Source organism: Tupaia chinensis, unplaced genomic scaffold, assembly GCF_000334495.1.
Source record: "Tupaia chinensis unplaced genomic scaffold, TupChi_1.0 Scaffold000424_1, whole genome shotgun sequence".
NCBI classification, from domain to species: domain Eukaryota; kingdom Metazoa; phylum Chordata; class Mammalia; order Scandentia; family Tupaiidae; genus Tupaia; species Tupaia belangeri.
In genome coordinates this window covers 3272169-3294129 of record NW_006159929.1, presented here as the reverse complement: position 1 = coordinate 3294129, position 21961 = coordinate 3272169, and the positions used below count along the sequence as shown (strand labels likewise).

Sequence of the window (21961 nt, the reverse complement as noted above, 5' to 3'; positions counted from 1 at the left end):
GGGAAAAAACATGTGGAGTGGGGCTGAGGACCTGGGATAAGTAGACCTCCCTCATGCCCAGCTTACAGAGCACCTTCATCTCATTTACTCCTTGGAGTCTCACACCAGCCTGGATGTTCTCTGTGGCCCATCTGCCCACCCTCTTCCCTCTCTTTATCTCTCCCTCCTAACCTTCCTTCTTTTCTTTAGTCACAGAGTAGCACGGGGGTTGGGGCTTAAGTAACTTACCCATGATCCACAGCTGGTTAGGATCCAGCCAGGTCAGTCTGACCCCAGGGCCCAGCCTTTCGTAAGAGCAGACCAGGATCCTTATAAACTGTGTACCTGCCGTGCTCAGACCCAGACAGAACTCAGGCTGCAGGAGAAAGTGTGCACCCCAGCCTCTCCTCTGGCTATATATGGGAGACAGGCATCTCTCATTATACAGATTTGGGTGATGGTGATAAAGGAGTGTCCTCAAGGCAGTGAGCATGATGGCAAGGGATATAAACCCAATAGAGGCCCAAGCTCCCTGGCTCCTTGCTGGGGAGTGTGAAGCTCAAACAGGGCCTTACACCCCTCATCCTACAGGCCTCTGAGCTCGCTCCATGTCTCAACCACGCCGCCCTGCACAGCTGGCTTAGTATTTTGTATTCTCTATTGACTGTGACTCCTGGGGGAAGCAGAGTGGCCAGGAAGTCACTTAGCACAGAGCCTGGCACCTAGTGAGTAGCCAGTAAGTGTGAGCCATTGGTATGCTTCAAAGCTGAGTTCCCAGCTTCTGCCTTGCTGCCCACTGCGGAACTGGGACCCAGTCTTAATGGAGGTGATACTGAGCGCAGCAGCACAGTGGTTAGAGCACTGTGTGTAGGAGCCAGACCCTCATGGGTGACCGCAGTGAGACTCCCAGCCCTAGTGGCTTGAAAAGCATGCCAGTCATGTATGCTTTTGTGTCCCAAATCCTGACGGGATGGAGAAGTCAAGCAAAAGAACTGTGACATGGCCACTTCCTGGTAAGGGGTGCTTTCTCTTTCTTATTCTCTCTGGTGAGTGCGTGCACACTCTGGAAAAAGGAAAGGAGAGTACAGTACTGACGCTCACAGGGAGTGTCTCTGTGTTGACTCCTGTCTGCTGGGCACTGTTGTCATCCTCAGCGCAAGGAGGAGGGAACTGAGGCATAGAGGACGTAAGTGACTTGCCCAGATCATACCACTTGGCTGCATTCCCAGGCAGTCTTGCTTCAGAGGCCGTGCTGCCTCATGTGAGAAAGGGAAAAAGGAAGAAATGAACAAGACTCAGCTGGACATGGGGAAGGAGCAGGAGGTAGGCAGCTAACATTGACTGCGCATCCTCTGTGCACCAGGGATGGTGCCGCGGCCTTGCGTATCTTCAACATCCTCAGAGACATCAGGGGTTTGCCCAGGGTCACACAGGGCCCAAGAACCAGGGGTGTGGCTAGGATTTGAACCCAATGAGCTTGGCTCTATGGCTGGCTAATTTCTAATCTCCTCAGCTCATCTCACCAGCTCAGGTCACAGGGAGCCAGGACAGGAGGGAGGAACAGTTCTCTGAGGGCCTTCTGGAGACCTCTGGGAGGCCACAGCCCACATAGCTGAGTGGGAGTCAAGACAGGTAGTCACTGGGTGAGGCTACTTATTGCCAGGGTGTTTGGTTCTAACCGGCCCCAAGGGAGGCGCTGAGAGGATGGAATGTGGCCAGGTGGGTGCCCCTTTCCTTGGCTCTACCTTGGTTTTTCCTTCTGTGTAGTGGATCCAGCAATCCCATTCAGCCTGTCCCCTATGGCTATGAAGGTCTCATGAGCTAACAGAGCTGCAAACAAGTTGCAAGGCAAGCTGAACAAGAGTAAGGGGTCCTTAGGAACAAAAAGATTGTTTATGACCATCTAGAGGCTTGCCCAAAGCTGTAGTCTACAGACCAGCAGCAGCACTGGAAATGCAGAACCTCGGGTCCCACCCCAGACCTGCTCAGCATCTGCATTTCGCAAGCTCTCCAGGTCACTCATGGGCACACTGAAGTTTGAAAGACACTGGTCTAGGACTACACAGGCTCCCATTTCCCCATTCTAGAGGTTGCCTCTCGGGCCTTCTTTTCAGAGCCTAATAGGAGTTTCTGGATGGAAATTCTCCTCTTGTGGGCGGATACCAGGCCAGACCCTGCCCTGCTAGGCTGCTTAGGAACTGCAAGTGTATTAGACAAAATTGAATTGGGCAGAGACCCCAGTGGCCTCTGTCACCCCAGCTACAGCCCCTATGAGACCCAATTTGTTCAGAAGTGCAGTTCCTACCTGAGTCTGCAAGGCAGCCGGACCTGGGCTAGGGGTGAGGATGCGGGGCACCCTCAGCCAGAGCACAGGAGTGCTGGGGGATTCCTCTGAGTATGCCAAAGGTGTTTGTGCCCAGGTAGTCTCCATCTTCATGCAGGAGGGCCAAGGGCTAAAACTGCAGTTGTAATGATTGGGTTAGACATAAAAAGCGGCTTCCTAATGGATCAGTAACAAACCAGCAAAGGACCCCGAGGGCTTCCATGAGGCCAAGAGACTGAGTGAGAAGGGATTCTTGGGACCATTTGGACCTAGAGTGACTGGTCTGAGACCACATCTCAAGCTAGTGACAGTGAGGACCCCCCGGCTTTTGACTCTGTAACTTGGGCCTCTTTTCATTATAGGCCTCCCTGGAGGCTGGGGATTGACCTTGATTGACCTTTGCAGCTCTCCCATGAAGTGACCTGGAGGGCTTTGGGCATATGCGTAGGGGTGGAGGAGGCTGGCTTTGTGAGCCCAGCAGTACACTCAGTGTCTCTCTGTTCTGGCCTGCTTGGGGCCCAAGACCACCAGGAACACGTTGGTGCCCCGACCCAGATGCCGTAAGTTAGATATAGGACCCCTGAACTGAAGGGATCCAGGCAGAGGAAGCAAGCAGGTGCCAGGGGAGCCTGAGCTTGATGCAGAGGCTGGAGACCACCTCTGTGTCCACCAGTTATTTGCGGTCTCTGTTTCCCCATCTGTAATATGGAGAGAGGTTAGACAAGATCAGTGACTTAGTGACTCTCAAGTGGGCCTTTACATTGGAATTATCTTGGGGAAGGGAGTAGTTTTTGTTGTTTTGGGTTTTATTGGTACTGGAAATTTTGATTCTGTAGATCCAGGTGGGCCTGCCGACAGGCATGTTTCACCTCGACAGGTGATGCTCACACGCAGAATCCCCAGCCTCAGCCTCCGTGGCCTGAGACGGCGTGATGCTCAGGTGGGGGCAGGGAAGATGTTGCACATGTGCAAAACTACGGCTGCGCTGCTGAGGTCCTGGAACCACAAGGTCCCAAGGTTCTGTGAGACTCAGAAATGAACTTTCCAGAAGTTCCTACTTGTAACACTGTCTGATGTGGAGTCCCAGAGTTTTTCGATTGTGTGGCTGTAGCGTGTGATCCTGGGAAGTGAGGCTTCTCGCACTCGATGGCTCTGACACTAGATTGCTCTGAATTTTGTCATTTGTAGGAATCTGAGGTTCTATACCCTCTATATCTAAGTTACGTGATTCCGAACCTCCACGTGCTTCCGTGTTCCAGCGTGCTGTTGTTACTGTTCTATGAAACGGAGATTCTCCATGTCTGCAGTTGTAATGTTGTTACCCTGAATTCTAGAGATTCTAAGAATCTCAGCTATTGTGGCACTAACCTTTGTTAAAACCCTAAATTCAGCAACTCTGCGATCTGTCATTCCATCTGGGCAGCTGACTGCCAAGGCCAGGGCCTGGCCTTTGTCTCCTGAGACAAGCTGGTGATTGTGCACACTCAGGCGCGTGGCCCTCCCCTCCTTGGCCTGCAGGGCCTATCTTGGAAAGATAGAAGTGGGGGAGCAGAGACCCCTCAGAGTGCTGTTGGCTCTGGCTCTTCTTCTAACATGGGCATTAGAGGAGTGGAAGCAGTGAGCGAGTGTGAGGTGCATCAGACCAAGCGGCAGGAAGGGCGTCATCTCTGCACTGACCCTGCGCTGGCCCCATTGCACAGCACAGCTGTCACCTTCCAGGGTATCTGGTTTAGCTTGGATGCTAGAGGCTAGTGCATCTGAAAGCACTTCCCTAAATACATTCTCTCTCTCTCTCTCTCTCACACACACACACACACACACACACACACACACACGCGCTCTGATTCTAGTTGGGAAAACCAGCACCCAGAAGGAGAAGGTGCCTTGCCCGGTAGGGCCACACTGGAACCCAGGACTCCTGACTCCCAAACATTGTAGACCTTTCCAGCCAACCATTCCCAGACCTGGCTTTTTGCCCAGAACCACTGGTCTTCTGTAGGACCAAGTCAACCTTAGGGTCTCCCCTAAGAGAGACCTGGCGGATTTCGCACAGCCCAGGAAGGTTCTCTCTGCTTCACATGATGCCCACCCTGGTTTAAGGAGCCATTGCCCCTCACAACCACTAGCTTGCCTGTCAGTTGACTTAAAACAAAGGGGCAGGTCATCCTAAGTGGTGCCTGGCCCTACTTCCGAATCAGCTTTCGTGTGGACCCTGCCCTGGGGTGCCTGGGACAGGCTCAGGTGCTGGTTTATAGGTGACTCCTGAGGACAGGAACAGGGCAGATAGTTATCACAAGGCTGCTCCATCCATCAGTGCTGGACAGTGGTCAGACCTCCTTGCATCCATTACTGCCACAGGGTATGCCCTTTGCTCCCAGTCAGAGGCAGGGCTGTCAGGCCCAACCCTCCCTCCCCGCCAAGCCAAATGCTTCAGTCATTCCTGAGCCCTTGCTCCCCTCCCCCAGGGGGATCCATGCCCTGATGGCTATGCCTTCTGCCTCTGGAGTCTCTCACCTTTCCCCGCTAGCCCTCCCCAGACCACACCACCATCACCTCTTCCCAGCAATGTGGCAGCCTCATGGCTCCCGGTGTCCTCGTGTCCAGTCCCTCCTCCTCACTCCGTCCATTCTTCATGAACAGCCAAGGAGAGCTTCTCAAAACGCCAGGCTGACCTTGCCTTCTCTTACTTGAACCCCTTTCCTGGCTCCCCGTAGCTTCTGGGCTAAAATCCAGCTCTGCAGCTGAGTCCCAGGGCATGACAAGAACCATGGTGACAACGCCTTCAGCCATGTTCTGTGCTCCCTGCCATCCAGCCCTTTGCACAAGCTGCTCCCTCCAAATGGAGCCCTCTCCTCTTAGACAGCACCCAGCTTTTCCCGCACGCCCCGTCCACCCCCACCTGGTCATATCTCCTGGAACACAGCGTCTGTTCTTTCAGAGCACAACTCGCAGTACACAGATCAATGTTACTTTTGTCTGTTTACTCATCATGTGTTTATTGAGCACCTGCTATGTGCCAAGCACTGCTCAAGGCTCTGGGGACATATCATAGTACACAAGAATGACAAGGAAAGATTGCAACTCACGTTCTTGTGTGGCAGCAGATAGTAAAGAAATAGACACATTTATGCTATGGAGTTAGGTCATGTTCAAATATGGTCGTTGGAACAGCCTGTCTGAGGACATGACAACCAGAATAGAGATAAATAAAGAAGGTGCAAATGGTTGGAGACCTTGGGAAGAAGATTCCTGGCAGAGAGAACAGCAAGTGCAAAGGCCCTGAGGTGAGACGACGATGTGCCTGGGCTGTTCAAGGAAGAGCAAAAGGGCCAGAGTGGTCCTCCTGGCAGCTCTGGCTCAGAGGGAGAAGTACTGGGAGGGAAAGGCCCGAGGCACAGGGCTGAGCACGTCTGCAGCACCAGTGTCCCTCCTGCCTCCTCCCCAGCTGGGCAGCTCTTCTCTGGGGGACACAGATGGGTGCTTGTCTTGAGCCCCCCTTCCTCCCCCTGGCCCTCTGAACACACACAGCGGGGACAGGAAGTGTCGGCCCTCGCCTCCCAGCTGCCCGGGTGGGACGCCACTGGGCCAGGCCAGCCTGCTCAGGGAGGGACAGAGGCCCCATTGAGCCTGCTCTCTGGACCATCAGAGACAATAGCCACACTGAGGACCAGGACATCAGCCAGGATGCTTGACCAGGAAGTTGCCAGGCCGCTGGCTGCCCCCCTTCCCCATGCCTCCCCAAGCCCTCTGGCCTTCTCACTACTTATCTTGGACTGATAGCAGTGTCCAGATGGCCACTTTGTCCATCACCTCCTCCCTGCAGGCTCCCTGTCCTGTGCAGACCCAGGCGGGGCCCAGGGAATCAGGGGTGTCCTACATGGTTCCTGTTTACGAGGAGAGACTGGGAAGGGGCCAGCAGACCACAAAGTGGTGCATCCTGTGTTTCCCACAGAGAGGCCCGCAGTACAGGCGCCATGGGGTGGGAGAGATGTCTGCTGGGTGGGCTGGAAAGGAAGGCTTCCTGGAAGAAAAGACACAGCTTTAAAGAGTGTCCCAACCAGACTCTTGTTTTGAAGGCACAACACCCATGTGGCACAAACAGGGCAAGAACTGGCATTCTTTATTGTCTGGAGGTGGCAGAAAGCATTGGCAGGGCCCACGCCAGGCCTCGGACTGTCTGCTGATCGAGGGTGTGTGCTGTCTATTGGAGGAACATCTGCACCAGAAAGATCTGGATGGATGGCCTGGAATGCCAACACAAATCATGTGTGCCTGCACCCAGCCGGCAGCTGTGGTGAGGGGGGCAACACCAGGATCAGGCCTTCCTACCTGTTGAGCTGGGATGCAGAATCCTCAACACAGAGCCCTGGGAGCAGATAAGGGGAGTGGGCACACAAGGTGAAGTGCTGGCTTTTCCCAGTTCCACCCTGCCCCAGAGACAGATGGGGAACTGAGACCCGGGCAGCGAAGGGACTTATCCCAGCTCACAGAGTATGTTGGTGGCAGTATGTTAGCATGGGGTGTGGGGGCTGGGCAGGGGGCAGCGAGAGGGAGGGAAGAAACAGCCCCCTTAAGGCCAGCTCCATAGCCTGGTAGTTGAGTGAGTGGATCCCACACAGCCATCCGCTGGTTGGAATTCTGGACTTGGACGATTGGAAACATGTTGGAGGCTTGGAAAACACACTGGGCACATGTGTGTGTATGCCCAGAATTCCAACAGGATGGAGAAATACAGGAGAGGGGTTGGTGGTGTGGCCATGCCCCATTTGAGGGGTGCTTTCTTCCTCTTCCTCTTTCCATCTTTTTCTGGCAAGTGCACACCCCATGGCATTAAAAAACATTATTTAATTTTATTTATTATTATCATTTTTTTTATTTGACCTGAAAGAGACAGAGAGATAGAGAGGAAAAGAGAAAATGAGAAACTAAGCCATTGGGTCCGAGATTCAAACTGTAGTCAGCTATGTGGAAGTCCAGCACCTTAATCCCCAGGCCACTTGCCAGCCGCTGTCTGGTATGTTTTTAAAAAAGAAACACCCAACTTAAAGCAGTTTCAGTTGTGAAACAGAGTGGTCCAGACTGCCCTGCACAGACCCTGCCGTGTGGCTTCCCACTCTGCAGAGGGGCGCCCCGTTCGTCTCTGCTGTGCACCTATCCCTTCAAAGCTCTCACCACAACTCCAGTGTTTTTTCCTGCTTCTTCCCCACCTGGCTGTAAATTCATGTGGCTGGCTGTTGTGTTACCCGCCCCGCTCATACCTTGAGTACCCAAGTAGGCACCCAAGATGTGTTTAGTGAGGGCACGAAAGGGAAGACTCGTGCCAGGTGAGGTAAATGTGAGCAGTGACTGTTGCTCCCGCGCCTTGCCACTCCATGTCTGGTGGTTTGGCACCCTCTGGTCTGTCAAGGACAGGGACAAGTGGACTTAGGCCCAGGCATCAAGCTGGTCAGATACCTGCCAGCGTGCAGTAAGAAGCCAGCCCAGCCAGGATAGTTCCTGAGCTCTGCCAGGAAACTGAGGCCCAGGGAACTACAGTGATGAGCCAGGGGTCTTGCCGACAGAGCAGAGAGCTAAGCTAGGGTCTCCTAGCTTCTGCCCAGGTTTCTGGGCACCCAGCCTGGCCACCAGCCCCCACATCTGCAGCTCAGGGGCTGACTTTTCATGACAGCTAGGCCTGTTGGGAGCTGTGCGTGCCCGTGCCAAGGCAAACGTTGGTGGTGGAGGTGGGGGCAGGAGGTGCTTGCAGGCCCTGCGTTCCTTTGCTTTCCTAACAGACTGTGCTGGAGCCCCCAGCAGCCAGGCCTCCTGCTCCATGATCATTGTTGCCTGTGATGGTTTCCAGATGCCGAGGAGTCACAGGTTTGGGGCTAGGCCAGGAGAGCCAGGCCAGCCCTCTGCCAGCACCCGCCGCCACTACCACCACCAGGCCTCCTTTTAAAGAGATGGCCCTTCCTCCTCACTACAGGCTGTCACCTTCTCAAGCCCGGCAATCTGACTGTCCTGCAGCCATCCTAGCTCCTGTGCTGAGGGCTCCACTCCCTGCTCTGACCCTCACTTCCTATGTGGCTTGACCAGGTCCCTTGCCACCTCTGTGCCTGTTTGCTGTGCTGTGGAATGGGTATGTGGGCAATGTGGAGAAGACAGTATCTGACTGACACTCTAATTTAACAGACTGTGGTGGGTATCATCGAGGGCAGTGGTTCCCAAAAGGGGTCTCTGGACTAGCAGCATCGGCATAACACAGAAATTTGCTAGAGATGCACATTCTCAGGCCCACTGTGGACCCACTGATTCAGAGACTCTAGGGGGGCGAGTTGCTGTCGACACCACAGGTGGTTCTGATGCACGCTCAAGTGAGAGACAGGAACAGCCTGTGTGCTGAAGTCAAGAGCTTGGGTGTCTGGAATCAGAAAGAGTGCAGGCGTCACAGCTGTGTGGCTTTGGAATGAGTCTTACTTCCTGGTGAGGAAAATGGACTGATCCTCCCCGCCGCGTGTGGTTAGGTCGCTGCACTGGTTAAATGAGACCACGCACGGCCTGGTCAGCCCAGCTCCTGCACCAGTGTGTGCTCCCTGGGACAGGCGCGCTTCGAAGGGGCTGCTCGGACCCTGGCAAAGGCCCGCATGAATGCCAGATTGCAAGGGCATCGTGTGCACTGCTCCCCTTCAACAGTGGGGAGCTGGGGCTGCTGGAGGGGCATGTGGCACAGAAAGGAACAGGTTAGTCCCCACGGGTGCGGAGACCAGAGAGAACCCTGCAGGAGGGCAGCCACGGAGGGTTCCAGGAGGAGGCGTGGCTACTACTGCACTTGTCTGGCAGATGGGGTAGACCAGGTATGGGACTGAGGGGGTATGAAGGTGGGTGTGAGAACAAGTGCCACCAGCTGGGCCCTGCCCTCAAGATGTCACATGCCTCCTCATCCCTTCTCAGGACACCTGGAGGATTATACTTTCACGGGGCTGCCTGCACACAGGGCAAGGAGAAGGTTCAAGATCATGTGGGAGACATGTGGTGTTGTGGGAGTCACCCAGGCCTGGGTTTGGGTTCTAGCTTTGCCCCTTTCTGGCTGTTATCTCAGACAAATCTCTCAACCTCTCTGTACCTTGGATTCCTTATCTGTAGGGAGGCTAGAATGGTGAGGAGTGCACGGGGAGTGCTCAGAGTGTCAGAGTGCTCGTAACCCCATGCATAGCAGGAGCTGTGAGGGTTTCACAGCTGGGGCCCACGGAGGGGAACCAACCACCGAGGGGCGCTCTGGCCTTCTTCTTGCAGAGCTATCTGCACTGAGTACCCCTGCCCTTGGCGACAGTGGGGAAAGGTCAATTTCACAATGACTCCAGCTGGAGTGAAGAAGTAGGGTCACCTGCAGCCGAGGACGTGGGGTGGGAAAGGTCAGGCTTGCTTCCTCCCCACGCTCCCCTGGAAAAGTCACATACGAGCAGCTCTCCCTATGCCAGGCCCCCACGCTGAAGGGGAGGAGCACTATGAGCCCTGTTGCACGCCTGGTGCCCCTCCCACATGTGCACACACACACGCATTCTCATGTGCACGTGTATCCTCCCCCACGCTCATTCTCCAATTTCTAACACCAGCTCTCATGGTAGCGTGGAGGAGCTGGCCACTGCCTGGGCTATCCCCAGAAGCCTCTTCATCCCTCTGTCCTGCCTGGTTACAGTGGCTACATGTGGCCTTGAAATCAGTCCATGGCCTTCTGAACTCAGATAGCTCACTCCGCAATGAGAGTTGGACAGCAGCTTGAAAGCCCAGGTTCAAGGCCTGCCACATTTTTGCTCAGCGCCTTTACCTCTCTGTGCCTCCAATTCCTCATCTCCAAACAGAGTCCCACAAAGCCACCTTCAAGTACAGAGCCTGGCTGGCCCCAGAACAGAGTGGGCACTCGGGCCGTCAGCTCCTGTCTGAGGTTTCATGGTCCCACGATGGCCTTGAGCGCCAATGCTCACCCAGTGGGAGTTCTCAGAGATAGAAAGCTTGCTCCTCTCTCTGCCCTGCAATGGCCAGGTGAGAAGATTGAGGCCCTGAGAGAGGAGGAAATTTATGGAGGGTCTATTGGGGCTGGCAGTCAGGCCCTTCAGCCTCTTGCCTGGCAGCAGCGGGAGCCCCAGGCCCCTGTTCCTGCCAGAGTAGCCCCAAACTGCTGACTTCAGCATTTCACTGGCCAGGGCAGATCAGATTTCTTTTCTGGCCCTTGGCCACCCTCCACACCCTTCCCCCATCGCTATTTTGAGCCCAGTTCCCCCAGCCCCTCCTACAGGGCTGTGGCCCTCACACTCAAAGCTTCCCTACAAGGCCTTTTTCCTCTTAGCCCACCACCTTCCTGCCCCCCAGAACTTGTGCAGAGCCTCCCTCCAGTAGGTAGCCAGGCCTGCCCTTGCCAGGGACAGGCTTAGACACAGAGCCTGGGGCCAGCCAGCTGGTGGGAATGGCACTGCTGGCCTGAGGCAGCTGCCCAGAGTGGTCAGCACAGCCCAAGAGGGGTGTCCGGGGGTGAGCAGAGCTTATGCCAGGATCACCCCAGCTTGGGGACTTCCTGCCCATGCGACCTTCACCCTGTTCTTAACTCTGCTGTTCACCTCACACCGCACACCTCACAAAGCACAGGTACTGCCCGTCCCAGCATCCTCTCCCACTGCTGAGGGGTTCTGAGCCCCAGCCTGGACCTGGTGCTCCAGGAGAAATGGGTGGTATGGGGGCCTCATGTGGTCACAGCACCAGTAGGGGCTGGGGGAAACAAGATGGCAGTTTGTGAAACTTCTCTAAATTCAGGACAGAGTCTGAGTAGGCATGCCAGAGCCTGGGTCAGGGCAGGACATGACCCAGAGCCAGGAGAGCGGTGCAGACCACAAAGTCCTCTGGGGCTTGGAGAGGCAGTGGGGACTCCCAGTCGGTCCTCAAGCCAGAACTTGGGCAGTAGGGTGAGCGCCCAAGGAAGGCAAGTACCTCTGTCTAGGAGGGAGTTCCTCTGAACTTGCCCTCCAAGGACATGTGGATATTCACTGGGTGGACAAGTGTTCGGGCGATAGGGAACAGCAAGAGCAAAGACATGCCTCCTACAGGAAGTGACTTCTAACAACATTGTAAGAGTAGCAGCAGCTGAAGTTAGAAGTTAGAGGGCAGCTGGGGTCGGATGGGGCAGGGGCTGGGTATCTGGGCTGCTTTTCTCAACCCTGTAGTGAGGGGGATCCCCAAGTCCGAAGCAGTCATTAGATCTCTTGTGGGAAGACTCCACTTGGATGAAGTGGGGTCATGGCTGTTGCAGGGGAGAGGGGGCACAGTCACAAGAAAGGGCTTGCTGAGCAAATGGGGACCCAAACAGGATGCACAGGGACCCAGTCAGCCACTCCAGAGAACACGTGGTTTCGGTAGCAAACTGCAGAGCGGCTGCAAGTCGCACAGCCACCCTGAAAGGAGTGGCAAGCAACAGTCCTGTCTTGTGCGGTCGCAGGAGGGAAGGAAAACCCACATCTTTTGCAATCCCTGCGATTCGGATGTTTTCCACCCCTTTGGACTGGCCCCTCTTCCCCTCCCCACCCTTTAGCTCTGATCCGTGTGGTTTGCTAATGGAGGAAAGCCAGGAGCAGGAAACAGATAACTTAGGGAGTGGCCACTCATGTGATTAAAGTCTTTGCTTTCCAAAAACTTGTGCTGAGATTACTTCAAATTGCCTGGCCATAGGGTAGGATTTAGAGGGGGGTTTCTGCCCCTCCTGGCAGGGGCTTGCAGGGCCTCGGTCAGTACAGTGCCTGGAGGTATGGGGGTGGGTGCAGGAGTCTCTATACTCCTCTGGGTCCTGGAGGGCATCCCTGGTCTCTGTCAAACTCTGTTTTTCTCTCTCCATCTCTCTGTATGTCTATTTCCTCCTTCCCTTCGGGTTTATTTTCCCCACTTCCTCTCTTCTCCCTCCGTGTTACCCCTTGTCCCCTCTTCCAGTCACTTTGCTCTCTCGGCCTCCCCAATTCCTGGTGCCACCTGCTTGCTTTCCTTGCCTCTGCTGCCTGTCTCTAGGTCTCCCCTTGTTTTCTCCTCTCTATCTCAGGCCCCTTCCCTCCTCTCCACACCCCCACTCCATGCCCCCCTCCCCAGGGCTTTCCTGAGGCCTTTTCCTGTCACTGTGAAAGCTTCCATTGTTCCCTGCACTTTGACAAACCCCAGTGTTGTGGAATCAGGATGGCATTTTTGCGGTGGCTTTGGGCTGGGAACGGGCATGGGAGGGGCAGTGAGGAGGCTGGGCCTTCGGGCCCACTCTGGGCTGCTGCAGGAACCCAGAAACGGGAGGGGGCCTGGATGGGAGGCAGGACTGCTGTGCTCAGACAAGGAGCCCCTTGAGGCTCTGGAGGAAGCCCCGGGTGGCCTCTCGCAGCGTCCTTCCTCCCAGTATCCTGCGCAGCCCAGCCCACCTGTCCCTCCGTTGCCTGCTTCCTCTGGGGCTGCCTAGGACCTGCAGCTGCCTGGGACCAGGCTGCAGAGGCCCAGCGGCCCACCTGCCCACCCACCTGCCTTCACAGGCTGTGTGTGTGGACACGTGAGTGTGGGGGACCTTGAGGATCCCCAGCGCAGTGTCACAGAGCACAGAGGAAAGAAAAATATGAATTTCAGCATTCAATAGACTCGACCTCCACTCCTGGCCCTGCTGCTGGCTAATCATGGGACTTTAGATGGCTTGCTGCCCGGCCCCAAGCCTCAGTTTCCTCATTTGTCATTAAGGCTAGGAGTACTGATTTTGTGGGGCTGTTGCATCATTGAGACCATGAAGCAACAATTTCAGTGTCCTGTGCCTGTCCCCTAGGAAGCCTGCGTGACCTTTGCTTGAAGGATGCAGCTCCAGGTGTACCTCTGACTTGGGGTTGGCCTGAGGAGGGCACATGTGGCCAAGGGTGTCCAGGATTGATGGGGCCGTAGCTGGTGAAAGGGTCACAGGGTTGCCCAACCCCCTTTATAACGTCACAGGGCACATGCATGAGAGAGAGAGAGAGAGAAACAGAGAGAAAGCACCCTTCCAAAGGGGCCTGGTCATACCGCAATCCTTTTCTCTCCAATTCTCCATCATCTAGGGCCCTAGGCACACGTACACATGTGTGGCACTTCTATCAAGCTGATGGGGGGACTTGGACCCCAGCTGGGCTGCCCCTTTGGAAGGCCTGAGCACCATGAAGACAGGCATTCCTCAGCCGTCTTGTTTACTTCCCTATTCCTGGAATTTTCCACAGAACCCGGTGTGGAGTGGATGCTCAGCCAGTGTTAGTAGAATGCATGACTATCGAGGTGGTGCCAGGGGTCAGAGATCAGAGGTGGGGGGCGTGTTCCAAAGAACAACTTATTCTCTGATGTTCTCACAGCCGTTTCCTGGAGAGGCCTTACGTTTAAGGGAGGGGTCACTTTGGAGTCAGTAGATCTGGCTCAAGTCTGGGCTCCACAGCTGATGGAGGTTGCTTGGCCTCACTGGGCATCCTTTAAGCTCCTGTTAATGGAGGGGCTGTGGAGTGACAGGTTAGAAAATGCGCACAGGGGACCAGCTGTTAGCGTAATGGCTATGTCGCTGGACTCCCACTTAGTCGACCGTGGTTCGTGTCCCAGACCCAGTGGCTTAAACTCACGCTGGGCACGTGTGCGTGCGTGCCCAAGATCCTGAGAGGAGAATGGAGGAGAAGGGATTGCGGCGTGGCCATCCCCCCTGGGGGGTGATTTCTCGCTTCCTGTCTCTCTGTCTCTCTCTGTCTGGCGAGTGCACACGCCCTATAGCAAAAACCTCTCAAAAAAAAATTTAAAAAAAGAAAGAAAAAAGAAAATGCACACAGTAGGTGCTTATTGAATGTCAACTCCAGCTCTTCCAGAGCAGCCCCTCACTTAGCAGATGAAGAGACCGAGGCTCCGAGTTGGGCATGACGAAACCAGGGCTCAGCCTGGGCCTCTGACCACCCGCTCCAGGTTAGTTACCACTGCCCCACGCGCAAGGAAATTCTTCTAGAGGGCGAGGCAAAAGGCCCAAGAGAGGAGGCCCCTCCAGGGAAGGCTAGCAAGGCCACACCGCAACCTGGGCTGGGCTTCCTGGGTGTCTGTGGGTCAGCCTGGTGCCCCCTCTGATGCCCTGAGCAGCAGTGGCCCAGTGACCCCACCTGCCTGAGCTCTGTTTCTTCATTGGTGGAAAGATGATCTCGAATCCCGAGACCCAGGGCTCTCCGTCTCTGGCTGGTGGACTTGAGAGTCTGGAGCAGAAGAGCACACAGGCCAGGCGAGACAGGGGTCAGCAGGAGCCCATCTGTTCTTTGTTTCCTCCCCTTCTCCTCCTGGTCCAGCCAGAGCCCCTCAGCTGGACACACGGTGGGGCCAGGCTGTGCACCTCAGGGCCGGGGAGTGGGAGTGGGGTTCTGGGCACACGCTGAGCCATGGGCCTTCTCAGGAAGAAAGGGACTTGCCCATTGGTCAACTCCATTTTCTGGAGATGGGGAAACGGAGGCCCAGAGAGGGAAAGGGGTAACTGGACACGCTAAGACTCCCGACGGCAGCAGCCCCTTCCTGTTCCTCGCCATCCCAGTTTGGCAGGCTCTCCTCTGCATGGTCCGGGCACGTTGCTTAGAAGGAGGGAGAGTGGGCCGAGTCAGAGGCCTGGGTTCACGTCTAGATTCCCCCACTTCCTGTCAGAGTCCCCTCCGCAGGCTACGTAACCTCTTCGTGACTCAGTGTTCTCCTCTCAAACACTTAGCTCGTGAGGAATGACAGAGCCCTATCACTGCACAGCAGTCTGTCCATCTCGGGGTGTGGCAGGGCACAGGCCTGTTCTTCTGGTGGTGGTGAGGCCAGGTCTAGGGATGAGCCTGCAGCTGGAACCCAGTGTCTGGAGAGCGGGGGCCATGTGTCCTGGCACGGAATCCAGCATTAAGGCAGGACCTAGGGGAGGGCATAGTCACAGGCCCTCAGTACCTACCCTGCTGCCCCTCCTGCCCCTCCTGACACCAGGGTCCCTGTGGTGCTCTCCCTCAGGCTACCAAAGGCCAGTGTTCTCTCTGTGCAAAAGAGACTCAGTATAAAAGGGACTACAGGAGATGAAGCTGAAAGCTGACTCTCTCACAGTGGGACTTCAGGCAGGATCTTGTATCACGTGACAATGTGTGGATACTTCTGACTTAAGAATGGATCTGGAGGCTGGGGCATGAGCTCCATGGTTGAGGGTAGAGGAACTCTGTGGACGGGAACATGGTTCAGTAGAACCAGCCACCAGTGGCCAACCAGTGCCAATGCCTGGGCCCCACTGTGGACACCTGCAGGATCAAAGAGGTGACAAGTGGGTCAGCAGGTGGCATGGTGGTTAAGGTGCTGGATTCCCACACAGTTGGCCAAGGTTTGAATCCTAGACCCAGTGGCTAGAAACTCATGCTGGGCGTGTGTGTGTGTGTGTGTGTGTGTGTGTGTGTGTGTGCAAGCGCGCACCCAAAATCCTGGGAGGAGAATGGAGGATAAGGGATTGTGGTGTGGTCATCCTCCCTGGAGGATGATTTCTCACTTTCCTTCTCACTGTCTGTCTGGCTATTGCACATGCTCTATGGCAGAAACCTGAAGAAAGAAGAAAGGAAGGAAGGAAGGAAGGAAGGAAAGGAGAAAGAAAGAGAGAGAGAGAGAGAGAAATAAAGAGAAAGGAAGGAAGGAAGAAAGGGAGGAAGGAAAGAAGAGAGAAAGAAGAAAAAAAAACCAGAGGGGACAAATAGGGACAGTCACCATCTCCCTTGGGTCCCCAACACCTTAAAAAAGCACAGGGCACCCTCTAGTGAGCAGAAGGTGCCTACAGGCTGCTGATTAACACCTTATCTACATACAAATCACACCTCCTCATTGAAGACAATTCATTAATTATGATAGAACATTAGAAGCAGAAATGAAATTATCTCCTGGAGGCAACCTATGGACCTTTCTGGCTGGTATCCTGTGGCCCTTGTCATTTTCCTTTGCACAGCTAGGAGCAGAGACATTCAGTCCTTCCTTCTGCTTTCTTTACAAGCATTTTCCCAAACCTGTAACAGAAATCATCCTGAGTATCTGAAAGGCTTTGTTGCCGTCCATCCAGTGGGTGTAACGTAATTTAGGGAACCAGGGCATTGTTGCTGGGTGTTTAGCTTGTCCAGTCTCTCATTGTCCTAAATAATACTATGATGAACATTGATTTGGGTCACGTTTCTGGTCATTTTCTCAGGACAGCTGCCTAGAATGGATGTGCTTGGGGAAGGAAAGGACGGCTATAAAGTTTGCAGACTTATCGCCAAGTTGCCCTAAAGAAATACGGTAGAAAAACAGAGCAGCCTCAACCCCCATGGGGGCTGGGAGTGCCCCCTCTCCACACCTGCCTGCCTGGCTGCCACCTACAAGTGCTGGGAAGACTGCAAAATTAGAAATGCCCTCCGAGTTACCAGGTCCCCTCGGCAGCCTCCCCAGCAGTTGTTCACCCCACCTCTGCTTATGTACCCCAGTGACAGGGCGCACCACCTCCCACCCAAACCTAAGAGGTCTCCTGAACTGTTGGAAGAAAGCCCCAAATGGTTCTGAAGAGGTGCCCAGTTAGTGTCCGCCTCCTCCACTTCTCTGCCCACTGCCTCGCCCGGATGGCTCCTCCCGGCCCCGCCTGCTTTGCCTTATCTGCTCCTTGGCCTGGAGCCTCCTTCCCACCCCCATGCCTGCTGCAGTCGCCCACTTCCCAGGCCATCCTGGCTGTCAGTCTGGGGTCAAAGGACCCATCCCTTCCCCAGGACAGCTTCTGATCCACTACGTGTCCTTGACCAAGTCCCTGTCCCTCCTTGCTCCCCAGAGGGCCTGTCTGCTGCCCAAGGGGCTGCTGGGCCCCAGCACGCTTTGCCCAGGCTCCTGGCAGATGTGATTCCCCAGAGGGGTATGTGGCAGGGGCCTGGGTCAGGAGAGCCTGGTCAGGCCTGGCATTCTTCCCGGCCGGGGTGCGGCGGCCCCTGCCGTGCCGACGGCAGTTACCGGCTGTTTCATGCTGAAGTTTATGAGAAGTCTTGCCTTTCTGGGAGGAGGCAGGGGAGTGTGTGTATGTGTTGGGGGGAGGGGGGGCGGAACAGGGGTAGAGAAGCCTTTGTTCTGGTAAAAATTTCTCTCTTTGGCTCTGCCCTGTTTGTAAGCATAAACAGTGTCGGGACTGAGCCCTTCCTGGAAGTGGCTCCTCACTGCTGAGAGCCACCCCGCTGACCTGCCTTCCCGTCCATCCACTGCCCCACAGGCCATCTTCCCCTCTGACCTCCAGGAGCATCACACAGCCAAGAGCTGACCCTGGGCTGGGCTGAGTGGGAGGCCCTAGGAATTTTCTCATAAATTTCTTGGGGGGGTGGCTTTCTTTCCAAGCACAGGCTTCATGATGAGGACACACTTGGGGTGCCAAACAGAAGAGGTGAGCCACGTGTGGCCTTATGGGAGAGCCGTACACATTGGAAGCTCTTTGGCAAGTCTTGCCCCGTCCCTGTGCCTCAATTTCACTGTCTGTTAAATGGGTAGACAATATTCCCTGTCCTCCAGGATCTGGGAAGAGTTGAACGGGGCCTGACCTGCCCATGTCCCCTCTTTTCCCCATTTCCTTGTCCTCTGCTGACAGCATTTCCAGAGCTCTCCAGCCTTCCTCTATCTTTCATGGCCTTCCTTGAGAATTCCAGAAGTGGAGACACCTCATGCCACGTCTGCTTTTGCCTGCCTTCTCCGGCCCAGGGATAGAGAGGCCACCCTATCCCCAAGCTTCCCTCCCATCTCCAGAATGTCATCCTAGGCTAGTGGTGTCAGCCCGTACCTCTGTCACCTGGAAACCTCTGCTCCCAATCCCCTGCTGGCGGAGGAGGGAATCAGCTGAAATAGCTCACGGTCACTGAGCACTGGCAGCATACCACCCGTGCCACGGCTTCGCACACATGGACACACAGATCCTTTCAACAGCTCTGGGAGGCACTCCCTTCATTAACATCACATTTCCAGATGAGGAAACCGAGGCACAGAGAGGTCGAGTGACTTGCTGAAGGTCCCTCAGGGAGTCACAGGCAGAACCAGAAAGAGACGAGGTGTCAGGCCCAGGAGGACATGCCCCATGCACCAGGTGTCAGAGCTGGTCTCTAGCCTGATGGCGGCTGTGGGAATGGGGTGTTGAGGGTGTCTTATCTTGCAGCAGCCTGGGCACCCCATGCCTGGAATTACCAAGCAGCTCACGTGGCCGTCAGCAGCGTCAGCTGTCAGCCATGTCTGCGTTCCCAGTGATTGTGCTGTTCCCATGCACCCTGCTCACCTCACGCTACCCTTTCATCTCGCACTCTCTGTCTCTCTGTCAGTGCAGGCTTCTGTCCTGTTCATTCCTGAAGCAGGCATTTTTTGAGAACTGAATTCTCAGAGTCCCTCTGCAACCCTACCCCAACCCCCACATTTCACTCTGCAAGCTGTCCTGGCATAGCCTGGCCCGGCCCCTCACTCTCATCTCTTGACGCCTGCTCTGTGTGAGGCCAGGCCCCAGGTCCTGTCAGCTCTCTGAGCCAGAAGGCCTAGTAAAACTAGATCCCAAAGTAGGCCTGGCTGATGACGGGCCCCTTCGATCAAGAGTTGTCAGATCACACCGTGATGCCCATACCTACAATGCGTCGGGGATGGAGACATGGGAAGATGAATCTACCTGATGCTCTATTTCCGGTTGACAGAGGTCAGAGGCTGGGGAAGCTGGGGTCACTCGAAGCTGAGGGTACCAAGCACCACATGGGCACAGGTAGTAGCACAGAGGTCAGAGGGACATCTACTAACTTGAGACAATAGAGCTCAGTATGCACACATGGGCTCCCTACTCCAAACCGGCCGGACCCTAAGCCCTGACTGCACGTCAAGAGACCCTTGGCATAATGGACCTTCTCTCTCGGACCTGATGGGTGCTGAGAGCCAGCCCTGCCCTGGAGCTCAGACTGAACTGTCTTCCCAGGCTGTCATGGCTACCAGGAACCAAGATGGATCCAGGAGACATTAGGCAGTGGGCCCAAAAGATCAGGGTGGTGGTGTCGCTTTTTAAATTAGATTTCCTCACTCTATACAAATGTCCCTTGTTAGTGTTTTGCCTAAAATTCTGTAGACTGTCATGTTATATACCGATGTCGTTCTGTATTGATAAATAATAACAGTAGTACTATCACTTTTGTGTTTCCCTTTGCGTGCCAGGCGCTTTCTAAGTACTTAACATGCATTATCTCATTTAGTCCACACGATAGTTCCGTATGGTAGTTACTGTACTTCTCCTTGTAAAAGAACTTGCCCAAGGTCACAGATCTATGGTAGAGTTTGGATCCAAGCCTGTGCCTTTAACCCACCATGCACTCCTTCGTAAATGGGCAGTGCCCCAGGGAGACATTGCTGTGGCAGCAGATCATCTCGCAGCCCAGTCCTTCCTCCATTTAATGGGACTTTAATTCCCTGGGGGCTCTTGTTAAATTCTAGATTCTGCTTCAGGGGCCAGCGAGTGATGTGGTGGTTAAGATGCTGGACTCCCACATTCCCGACTGTGGTTTGAGTCACAGACCTGGTGGCTTGAGAATCGTACTGGGTGCATGTGTGCCCAAAATCCCAGGAGGAGAATGGAAGAGAAGGGATGGTGGCGTGGTCATCTACCCTCAGGGGTGAGAGCTCACTTTCCCTCTTACTGTCTCTCTCTGGTGAGTGCACGCACTCTATGACAACCCCCTCAAAAAGGAAGAAAGCAAGCAGGGCTTGAAGTTCTGTATTTCTGACACGCTCCCAGGTGATGCTGTTGCTGTCTGGGGACCACACTTTGCATAGTCACAGTGAAGAGCCTGTGATTAAGCCTGTCTCAAACTCAAAGGCTTCGAGGGCCAAGTAGGTGACAGAAACAGAGGGTACAGCAGGTGAGAGCAGGGGCGATGTGGCGGAGGCATGCTCACTTGATCATGATGGAGCAGTCACTCCTCAACCTCAGCCGGCCAGAATTCTAGTCCAGTGTGGTTGTGTGTCTGCATAAAATCCCCTGGTTTCAAACACGGGGGCGCTAATCCAATTTCTTAAAATACTCTGCAACTAACTTGTACATAAATGCTCTTAGTAGCATTATTTATAGTTGCTAAAAATGAGGGGAAAACCCAGTGTCTTCCATTCTGACAAACAGGTAAATGAAATATGGCATGTTCATAGCAATGGGATATTATTTGGCAAAAGGAATAGCCTAACACATGCTGCAACCTTTCACGTGGATAAAACTTGAAAGCATTACACCAAGAGAAATACACAAAAGAACAAATATTGTATGTTTCCACTTGTTCAAAATATCTAGAGTAGGAAAATCTATCGAAACAGAAAATTGCTTAGTGGTTGCCCAGGGCTGTTGGGGTGAGGAGGTGGGAGCAGAATGGGGAATAACTATGAACAGGTACAGGGCTATTTCTGGGGATGGCAAAAGTGTTCTAAAATCGAGTGTTATACAATTCTGTGACTATTCTTTTTTTTTTTTTAAGAATTATTTATTTAATTTATTATGATGATGATTGTAAATTTTGCTATAGGGCACATGTGATCACGAGAGAGAGAGAGTGAGAAAGCAAGCTTCAAGGTCCAGGACTTGAATTGCCATTGACCGTGTGGGAGTCCAGTGCCCCAACCACCACATCATGCACTGGTCTCTCATTCTGTGAATATTCTAAACTCACTGAATTTACTTTAGATAGGTGAAATGTAGGATGTATGAATCATATCTCAATAATGCTATTTTAAAAATCACTGTTCAGGAGAGAGCTAGTTTCTTTAACATATAAAGTACAGTTACAAATTGACAAGAAAAATATGAAACTCCAGGAAAAAAAAAATCCCACAAGGGATATAAATAAAGAATTCACAAAGGAAACATAAATGGTTCTTATGTAGGAAAGAAAATTCCTTTTTGCTCACAACGAAGACAAGTCAAGCTATGCTTGGAAGATATTCTACTTTTTAGATTGGCAGTAATAAAAATACTGCTGGTGAGGATTTGGAATACCTGGAGTTTGGGGGTGGGGGCAGTGACACTTTGGCGTTATCTTTAAAAATTAATAATGCACATGCCCATTAACTCAGCAATTTCACCTCTAGGAATTTATCCCATAAACATACTCACACATGTGCCAAATAATACACGTGTGAAGTTATTTGTTATAGCTGTGTTTATAAGAGTAGAAACAACTGCTCTCCACAAAAAAAAAAAAAGGGACCAGCAGTTAGCGTAATGGCTATGTTGCTGGACTCCCATGTTGTTGACCGTGATTCAAATCCCAGACCCGGTGGCTTAAACTCATGCCAGGCACATGTGCATCTGTGCCCAAGATCCCAAGAGGAGAATGGAGGAGAAGGGATTTCGGTGTGGCCACCCCCCTGGGAGGTGATTTCTTGCTTTCTGTCTCTGTCTTTATGGTGAGCGCAAAAAAAAAAAAAAAAAAACAAAAAACAACTCTCAAAAAAAAAAAAAAAGAGTAGAAACAACCTGCTTTTCTGAGCACTGTGGAGCTTGCATGTGCTGGAATGCTGGGCAACTGTTAAACAGAATACAGTAGCTCTATTTGTTCTGACGCAGAGAAATTCCAACATAGATTATTAAGTAAAAAAAATGAGGATGCAGAGCCAGATGTATAATCTGTTTCCGTTTGTGGG

General features: G+C 53.6%; 1 protein-coding gene across 2 annotated transcripts in view; it reads left to right on the top strand.

Moving 5' to 3' along the window:
* Positions 1-21961, top strand: part of ZCCHC24 (zinc finger CCHC-type containing 24) — a 63198-nt gene that overhangs the window by 31718 nt on the left and 9519 nt on the right. The gene's annotated exons all lie outside the window — the stretch shown is intronic.